This window comes from Ambystoma mexicanum, chromosome 7p (assembly GCF_040938575.1).
Source record: "Ambystoma mexicanum isolate Mex_15411 chromosome 7p, UKY_AmexF1_1, whole genome shotgun sequence".
NCBI lineage: Eukaryota > Metazoa > Chordata > Amphibia > Caudata > Ambystomatidae > Ambystoma > Ambystoma mexicanum.
Genome location: NC_090939.1, coordinates 509,284,743 through 509,294,758, shown reverse-complemented (window position 1 = coordinate 509,294,758; position 10,016 = coordinate 509,284,743). Strand labels below are relative to the sequence as shown.

Genomic DNA, 10,016 nt, shown 5'->3' with positions numbered 1-10,016 from the left:
CGTGTTCTCCCCGGGAGCAGGGCCGGGCGGAGCCCCTGACGGGAAGGCCCTCGTGTTTGCGATAGCACAGCTGCTGCCAGCGCCGGGAATCTATTTAAAGCGCGAGGGGAGTGGGGGTGGGGGGGCTGCGTCCTCGGCGAGCGCGGAAAGCGATGTCTCAGCCAGTTTGCGCAGCACATCAAGCTATCACGCGAGCGCGGGCTGAGATCGATGCGAGGGAGGGCTGGCTGGAGAGTGTGTCAGCGGCAGACCTTTCCCTTTCCACTCCCCCCTCAGGAAGGGAGGGAGGGAGGCAGCGTGGGGGAGGCGCTTCCTGGTCTCCCCGCGTGCAATCTAGGCCAGCGAGGCGGGGTGTGTGCCGTGCACTCATTCCGAGGCTGAGAGCGGTGGGCCTGCACAGCGCCTGCAGGTGGCCTGCGCGTATTCTGTGCCGTTTAAAGGCCGGCGGACGGTTCTGTTTACTTATTCGCAAAGGCTGACCATTGTGCGTGACCCTCGAGTGTTGGCGTGATTCTGCTTTTAAAGACTGCGTGTCTGTGGCCAGATGATGACTCAAGTCTGTCACCCTGTGTGCACGCCTGCCAAAGGACATTGTCTCGTGTGTTCTCTGAAGGCTGGCATTTGTGCATACCTAACCTCTAGTTGCAGGTAATCGTGTGTGTTTTGCGTGCGTGCGCGCCACCCAAGGCTGTCTGGGTTGCTGATGAAAGTGCCATCTGATGTGTGGGCTCCTATTTCAACATGATAGTCGGGCCCCACTCCTTGCTTTAACGGGAAAAACAGTCTGAGGCACCCTGCGGTGCAGACATTATAATGGAGAAAAATACAGCAGGGGTTAATAGCCGCTGATTATCGCGGATGTCAGCTCGCTGGGAGCTGAAACACCAAATGCCCACCGAAAAGCTATAACTCCTTCTTTGCCAGGAAGTGCTGATGTGGAGGAACTGATTCTTAAAGGCACAGAGTTGGTGGCACTTTCGAGGCAAGTGACAGGGTGACAGAGAATGCAGCTTGTAAGGTACAGTGGTCGAAGTGGGAGCGACCGCTGCACCTCTACTTTTTTAAAAATTAGGTTTCACTGCTCCTATACTTGTATTTTAAAAAGAAACCGTTCCGAATGGTTTCGTTTTAAAAGAAAAGTGGAAGAAGTGGAAACGTGCACTTCGGTGCACTGCACAGAACGTCCCCTTAAACGGCATGCAGATGTGTTGAGGGGTTTGTATTGTGCATAGGAGGGGGTATGGCAATGGGCTTCGTGGATAGCGAGGGCAGGCCAGCAGGGAACGTAGTTCCACTACCACTTTTCGTACATTTCGACCATTGTTAAGGCGAGAGTTCTTTGCGCACACTGTAAGCCCCATAACGAAAGTAATATATAAAGTGACATATGTGTGATAAAACATTGCTGATTATCAACATGGGGGAGTTGCCGGAGGCCCCTTTCAACTGAAAACGTCGAAAGGCCCTAACGCCGTCCATGCTGCCTTCCAACTACTGTTCGTGTATCACCCTGAGCTTTATTGAAACAGCTGCACTGGGGTACAATAGCCCTGAAGGCGAAAAAACGCGGCATTGCAATCGTGTACACGCGAAAATATAGACAATGCTGAACGCTAGAGGTTTAACAAACGCGGAGGTTTCAAGTGTTTACCCTTAGTGTTCAGCCCTTCTTGGCTGAAAGCCCTTTTTGTGCCTTTTCAAAGAACTCCTGCTTTCTGTCTGCATCCCCCCCGCTCTCTCCCCGAAAAACATTAGGTAGCAGAGAGCGGTACGCGACCTGGTCTCGCGGAGACCCGTGTGCGGGAAGGAACACGGACTGGCAGGAACGTGTGCATGGCTCCCATAAAGCGGGTCGCTGCACCGTGCCTTTGATGTACAGAGCTGGGGGGGAATAGCGTAAGGGCCACTCCTGTGTCCAGCCTGACGAGCTATCAAATCCCCCTACATAATGTGCGTTTGCTACGCCTGACTGCGTAGCAAGGTGGGGCATGGAACACTGGCACGTTTTGGCTCGCCTGCGCGCCGCTCTGTCCCGAGTTCCATTTTCGACACGGAGGAATAGGAATTAGGGTAAATATCATACGCTGTACACGGGGGTGCAGAATTCGCCGTGCTTTCTGAAAAGAGGCTTACTTTAGAAACGGAAAAGCGTGAGTGCCAGGATTTTGGTGCATAAATCACACACCGTGACAAAATCAATCAACTTTGAACAAAGACGACTGTTAAAAACGCCAGTAGCGTCAGCGCAGTAATAATGCGTGTTCTTGTACATTGCTTCGAATAGCAGCCCTGGTGCCTAGCCCGCGCGGCGGCTTGGGAGGGGTGGCGGCGGAATGGGAGGGAGGGCCAGCTCAAGGCGGGGAAGTTCATCCGGGCGCCGGGCAGTGGGACATCGCCCCTGTGGGGACACCATAGCTCGCCGCTGGAAGCATCGAGCCGGCGGGTCTGCGGTGGGGTATAAAGGGAGGGAGCGCAAGGTGCTGTCTTTCTCTTTTGGTCTTTTCCTTGCCACGAGCTGCAGAGGCAGCTCAGTTATGTTGTAATTGATAATTGCCCCTCGGCGTCTGTCCTTTGGGGGTGCCTGGCACACCAGTGGTTGGTGTGGGACTGGTGGGGTCACCATTGGATGGCGAGTGTGCTTCTGGGACTTACCGTTGGTTGGCACGGGTCGGACATGTGGGTCTAACTAGCACTGACTGCGGGTTAGTAGGTGCACAGGAGCACACAGTGTATTGCCTGGCACACCAGTGGTTGGTGTGGGACTGGTGAGGTTGCCATTGGATGGCGAGTGTGCTTCTGGGACTTACCGTTAGTTGGCACGGGTCGGACATGTGGGTCTAGCTAGCACTGACTGCGGGTTAGTAGGTGCACAGGAGCACACAGTGTATTGCCTGGCATACCAGTGGTTGGTGTGGGACTGGTGAGGTTACCATTGGATGGCGAGTGGGTTTCCGGGACGCACTGTTGGATGGCACAGGTAGGGCATGTGGGTCTGGCTAGCACTGTGTGGCGGTTAACCTTTTAGGTGCACAGAGCACACAGTGTTGCCTGGCACACCAGTTGTCGGTGTGGAGTTGAGGAGCTCGCCATTGTATGGCAAGTGGGCTTTTGAGGCCGCACCGTTTGTTGGTACGGGCCGGCCAGATGGGTCTGGGTAGTGCTGCTCCAACGGCGGGGCTAGTTAGTAAACACAGCATTAGGTCATGTTGGGGCGCCAGTGGTGCAGCCGTGGGGTTTTGTGGCCTTGTTTGGTGGACGACGAGTATGGGCAGGTTTGGGTTTTGCGTGGTCGGTTAGGTTAGGGTGTTACGTGTATTTTGCAGGTCCAAGCATGTGACATGTATTAATATTTGTGTTTGTTTTTTTATTTCTAGAGGACACACTGTGACAGGGGGAGGTGCTCCAGAGCATCCTGGCTGGTGGACTGCCACCAGTACAAGCAGGGGTGCTATGTGTAGGTGGGGGTCAGAGAGGTGCATTGGATGGGGTAGTACCAGCAGGCAGCACAGAAGACTGTAGGGAAGTGCGGTTGTGTGGTGGACGGCCCAACAAGAAGGGGGCATGCAAGAAATTACGGGGCAGCTCTGCCACAGGCATCTGTTGACTTTGTGGGGTCCTGGCTGGATATTAGTGGGTCTTGATAGATAATCATAAGTACCATGCAGGAAAGGGGGAGTGCTCCTGACCGGCATGCCAGTGGCCCTCTGGCAGTAGGTTGTGGCACATTACATTGCATTGAGTTATGGGCTCAACCATTTGGGTCACTGGGGGGGAAATTTATTGCTTATTTATGTTATGGTCCAAGGTTCAGCACAGGAAAAGAGTGAGGTCATGGCATGGGTATCATTGAGCGGTCCTCACCGATCCGTGCAAAAGTGAGGATCGGGTCAAGGAGGTCTGGTCAGTTTAGGGGGTCACAAGTTTCCTTTCAGGCCCATTTCCAGAGCGTGGGGGGTGATGACCATGTCAACCCTCTGACGAATCAACTTCTGGGGCACCAGTGGTCCAGGGATGAATATTGGTTTCTAAACCATCCATCAGTTCAGACCTCTTGTACAGCAGAAGGGATCTGAACAGATTGGAAACACAAGCAAATTATAAACCTCCTTCTCCAATTTTGGTAATGTGTACGGAACGGCAGGCTTATCTCCGAAAGGTCGTGGGTCGCGGGTTAGCTGCAACACAGCAAAAATACAATTATTACCCAATGATAAAAGGGACTGTCCAGTCAAGGTTGTATACAAATATCTACTTTATTATTATCACAACAGGCAGTTCTAGCACAATACAACATACAATCCACCCTGTAAAGGAATGCAGAGGGGAGTTTCAAAGAAAGAAAAGGGATGCACTCAGGTTACTGACAGGAGGGTAGTCGGTATAGTAATTAATCGCAATAGTTTAAGGATACTTGGTTTCAACACTATAAGGAATTTCAACCACTTGCACGTTGGGTGTGTGATCGCCTGTGCTTTTGGAAATTTTAAATGAAATTGAATGATGGTAAATCAACCTCCGGAAAATGTGTGGGGCTAATCTGCACACATTTTCCTATGCTCACTGCACAACATACACATAGACACGTGTGCTCTGAGTGGACACAGCCTACAGACGCCACCCCGTCATATTTAGTTGGAATATGACAGCCAAGAGTACATCAAGGTATCTCAGAAAGGGGAAGGCAAAACCTTCCTCATGCCATGGCCAGCCTAATTAACTAAAAATGGCTCCATGAATCCGTCCTTTCCTTTGTTAGCTGCTGATGGCAGCCTCACATACTAATCAGAGTTAATTCAAACAAGCCCAGGGGAGGCATGGTCGCAGGCCTAAGAAAGGACAGGAAAACCCAAACAACCTTTGATATGCACTGTGTCAACCTTAAGCCAGCCCCCGCCTCCAGTATCAAGGGCAGTGAGCTGTGATGTCTGGAACTATGCATTTACAATAGTCATCCCCACAGGGGGACCCCATTCCAAAAAGTACAAGTATGTGGTTTGGCGGAGACCAAAAGTCTGGTCCCGCCGCAGCTTCGAGGGAGACCTGGCACTTTAATCAGGAACTACAGAAAACTCAATTAACTAGAGAGACCCTTTAATCCACAACAGACCGGAAGATGGGTGGGACTTAGCATTACATGTTTTCACCCCTTTACCTTTTCTGTTGCAAAGCACTCCGTTTATGACCTCATGCCTACAGGAGATTGTTGATGGGGACCCAGGATTGGTTCATTAAGGTAGGCTTAGCTTACACCAATCACTGGGGCCCATTTGGCTTTGAAAGAGGGTCAAGCCCCTCTTTTGGGTAGATCATCTGAAGACTTTGCAAGAGTAGCAAGAAGAACTCAGCATTGGACCCTGGCTAAAGGTGGAGTCTGCCTTAGATCTTCTGCCAGTGAAGGAAGACCAGGACCTCCAAGAGGGAAGCAAGATCCCTCCTGGTGGCTTGAGGTTGGTCACTGCATACATTCTGATGCTAAATCGGCAGCAAGATTTCTGATTAGAGAGGTTTTTCCAAGATGGGGAATTTTTGAGGTCCTAAAATCTGACAATGGAACCCACTTCTTTAATACCTTGTTCGCAGGAATCACTTCGCTGATAGGAATAAAGTATAGGTTGTGCTCTGTGTACCCCCCGCAGGCCAATGGGATAATGGTGAGGCTCAATGGTTTTACTTAAGGCCGGTTTAGCTAAACTATGTGCAGAGTTAAATAAATCATGGTTTGTGTGCCTTCCACTGCCACTATTTTATTTCCAAACAATCCAAGGAGGGACCATCACTTGAGCCCTCACAAAATCGGGACTGGGTGCAGGCTACATACACCTCTCTCACCTACACGTATGATATCAGATGCACAAAAGACCGCAGCAGTCCTACGAGAGGAGTTTAGAGAACACTTTAGGGCATTAACGAAAAGTGTTAAGATTATATATTCACAGGTTGTCTTCTCACCAACAGACAACAGGTGAAACCAGAGGGCTTACCAACGATCAACAAAAGACAAAGTTTCTCCCCAGGGACATTATCTATATCTGCACCTTTGTGCATCGCTGGAACGAGCAGTGTCTCCATGGGCCACATAGAGTAATCTACACAACTCAAATTAATGTGAAGGTGGAGGGCGACAAGAGCTGGACCCACCTAAGTGATACCGGCAGCCCTCCTCCTGCACAGGAGCAGGCATAGAAGTGAAGTACGCCCTAAGGATTCACTGTTTGTTTCAGTGTAAAGGGGGGGTGGAGGGGATGACTAGAGATCTGGAATTTAAATAATTTTTGTATAGGAAAAAGAATGTCCAAGATTGTAAATTGTGCAAAAATGAATGTTTTTGTGGTTTTCTCAGTCCTTTGGTCATCATGTCTGAAGATGACAACTAGTATAAAAAGCGGACATTTAAAATTCTCTAGTTTAATGAAGTCCGAGAAGAAAATGAAGCGTGAAAAGAAATGTCGATAATCTTTTTGATAATGACGATGATGTTTTAGATCCTACAATGAATGCACATGGTTTTGCATTGAATAGCATATTGCATAGCCATACGAGGAAGGTGTGGAGAGAGATCTGTAGGATATTGCTAAATCTGTGCTTCTGGCATTCCTAGGGTATTCATTCCAAGTGAGATAGAGGTAGCAAATCTGTTGTGCCTAATGCACCTGGCCGTGTGCAGGGTTCGAGAGCAATTTAAAGGGAAGTCAATTACTGCATCAGTCATAGCAAGTGATGATTGTTCAGTTGCAGAGTGTGCAGAACACAAAAATATTAGGTGTGTTCAAAGAGTTCAATTGACTTTGGAAAGAGCTTACATTTCTAAAAATCGATAAGAGCAAGAGGGGAAGAGTTGCAGAGCTGGAGGAATGAGGGGATTCTGAGAAGAAGGGTTGGTATGAATAAATCGGGAGTGCGGGACAGTATACAGAAATAATTTGCAGTATCTGACGTGGCTCAGAGAGCCAGAAAAACCAGTAAAGATACAGACACTAACCCATTTTTTTCTATTTTAAGGGCAATGGCAAAGTGGGAACTGCAGCCGCACGCTTCACATCACAGACCTAGCTGGAGGTACGGCTGCACTCCTAGACAACCTTTGGACCTGTGGACAGAATGCATACAGGCAGTTGCCTCCAGCTTAGCGAAGTGTGTGCAGTATCTCAACCCTTCATGTGCCCATCCTCGTGATCCCTAAAAAGCACTTGATTTTGACCCGTTCACTGCCCAAAGTTACATCTGTGCCTTCTTTGTCCCCTGTGCCCCTTTCACCACCTTATATGGCCAAATGAAAGACTATGTTTGATGGTGAAAATCACAAACAATTGCAAGGCAAGAGAAGATCAAACTACCTTTCAGCATGCTTTAGCAGACATTCTGGATCAATATCGGCTGTTTAGCTGCACCAAGACCACCGTCGCCTCCCTCCTGGCGCCCAAGCAGCGGGCAATGCCAAATAACTCCAGGTGACCAGGTATGAATTCCTACTCTTTATGAACGCATCCGAGTCAGCATCCAGTGCCATTAGGGAAGAATTGAGGGCACTCAGGCTTATAACTCTGCAAAACCGGTAAATACCCAACCTCCTAATTGGTATGCAAGGTGGGGCATGCTGGAAGATAGGGAGAGCCTATTGCAATGGTACTGAAGACGGTATGCTTACCAGAACTATTGCTGCCCTACATAAACTAAAAGTGCTCATGGAAACAGAGGCTGGGACCACCAACGACTCATCAATTGACTCTCTGTTCTCGTGGGTGCCTTCTTGGTTGTGTTTCACGGCAGAAATCATGTTACCTATTTTTGTCTTTTTTTTGCATTCTTGTTTTTCTTGTCAATTGCTCCTACGTTGTAGCTCTGCCCAGGTACTAACAGTTGCTGCCATGATGACCGTAACCCTGTCCAGGGCTAAGGCCACCACTACTTCATCCCATTTGGGTACTCAAACTAAAGGTGTCTTTTGTCCTCCACCAAATTGGCATGCTTGTGTGGAGCAGTGGGTAGATTGCAGGAATGATGGGGGGATAAGTGGGTTTGGTGGACAAAGGAGTATGCCCATATTGAGACCAGTGTGGGAGATGGTCATGGGGTTGTTCCCCAAGAAGCTGATTATGCTTTGTTAGTTAAAGTATTAACTAAAGGGGGGAATGTTGGGGTGGTTAGGAAAGCTCCCCACGATTACCATGGGTTCATGTTGCATGCACTGTGTTGCTAACTGGGGGTGGCAGCGAGCTGGGCACCATGTTGCGATTTCCTAGGTATCAAAGTGTAGTTAATTATGAATGGGATATGTTACTTTAGTTTTCCTGTTGGTCTAGAAATTGATACATATTAGCTTGCATACGCGCAGAAAGATAAAATGTTAAACACACAAAATGTAAAAGCATGCATGTACAATAAAACAAATACATGGGGAATTCATGAATCCCACAAATCAATCAGAAACGCGGTAATTGAGGGCTGTTTTGCAAAGTGAACTTTTAAACTGGTTGTGTGAGGTTTTAGGAGCCAGAGGATAGGTGAATGAGTGACTTCATAACCTTCGCGGTCAGTAGAGCTGTAGAAAATAGCCGTACATTTTTATAGTATGATAAATATCGTAGATAGTAGATGAAATCTCCTGATGCCTGAGCGTGTGAAAGAAGGAGTTTTGTTATTTATTTTGGTCTGTAGTAAAATGTGGGGCAAGCCAGTGCCTGAGGCTATTCAGGTGTTTCAATTGTGCCAAGAAGTGTGAGATTTGTAGATTGGAAAGTTTTAATGGAACTGTGACCTGGGGAATGAGACAACATCACTAACTCAAAGAGAAATCATTCACCCAGCCTTCCTCATAGCGCAGGGAATATTCATGCAAGCCATTTGCAAATCAAGAGTTAGGGTTTGAACGGCTTCAACCAGTTATTGCTAATAATGTATTAGGTTTCAATATCAATGTTTAACAAATGCTGATGTCCTGACCTACTACAGACAAATCCTAAGAAGAGGTGTGTTATGAATATGATCTGAAAATGACTATTAATGTTAAACTGTCCAAGGAAGATGTAGGAATTAGGAAAAGATGGGATTTCTTGGAAGAGAGTTTTATCCAATCATGTTTGGGGGGTGGATTTCAATAAAGTATTTGCAAGTGTTTCTGAAACTGTTGCAATACTGTATAAAAAATGTGAACTGATGTGGTTTGTTGCGACTTGGGTTAGTTTCGTCCTGCAACACCATCTAACTGCTCCCCGTAGAATTGTACAGTAAACTTGCTTTATGTACAACCTTGTACTCACTTATGAAGTAATGGGCATGTTGGGTTAACTTGATAACTTGACACATAAAGTATATAGTAAATACCACAGTGTACTAAATCCCTATATATGCACAACGAGACGGGTAACTTTGCAGCCATGCTGAGAATCGTGCGCTTTGCTGTGTGTGTGTCAACTGACCAGCTTTCCGTAGAAATTAATTACTACTGCTCAGTAATACAGCAGCCAACACAGAGACAGATGCCCCCTCAGCTCTTATGAACAGAAACTCACTACAGAATCGGGAAAGCAGGTAGCGGTGAACGAGGGACCACATCTAACCACCATGGAGTGGTCACCATCAAAGTGTTATCTAATGAGGGTAAAGGTGCAGAGGTCTGACTTCATGAATCTCCATTGTGACCCGTGGTACACAAATACTAAATGTGTTTTTGGGTCCTGAAGAAAGTGGGAGAGAAGGAATTGGTAACCCCCACACATGAGCAGATAAGTAGGAAGAAAGAAATTTGGTTTGAGTTTAGTATAATGTGGTATTTACTACTTACCTATGCCGTTGCAATCTTCTGAGATAGTGGTCTATAATCAGCTAGGGCCAATTTCCTCCGTCTATCCCCTAACTCTCGATAAGCAATGCACCAGCTCTTGCTAGGGGTGTTCAATCCACGAGGGCCATTTAGTGGTGGTGGAGGGCAAGTATAGGCAATTTGTATAGCTTAAAAAGAATTTTAGTAAGGTGTATTTGCCTGGACTTCTTGGTGTGTTCATTTTACGGGCCATTGG

At 47.8% G+C, this 10,016-nt stretch overlaps 1 long non-coding RNA gene across 1 annotated transcript; it reads left to right on the top strand.

Annotated features, from left to right (window-relative positions):
* Positions 1-242: 242 nt before the first annotated feature.
* On the top strand, positions 243-9,121 carry LOC138526147 (uncharacterized). Its single transcript, XR_011283509.1, has 2 exons — positions 243-648; positions 7,000-9,121. It is a non-coding gene; the product is annotated as an uncharacterized lncRNA (long non-coding RNA).
* The last annotated feature ends 895 nt before the right edge of the window (positions 9,122-10,016 follow it).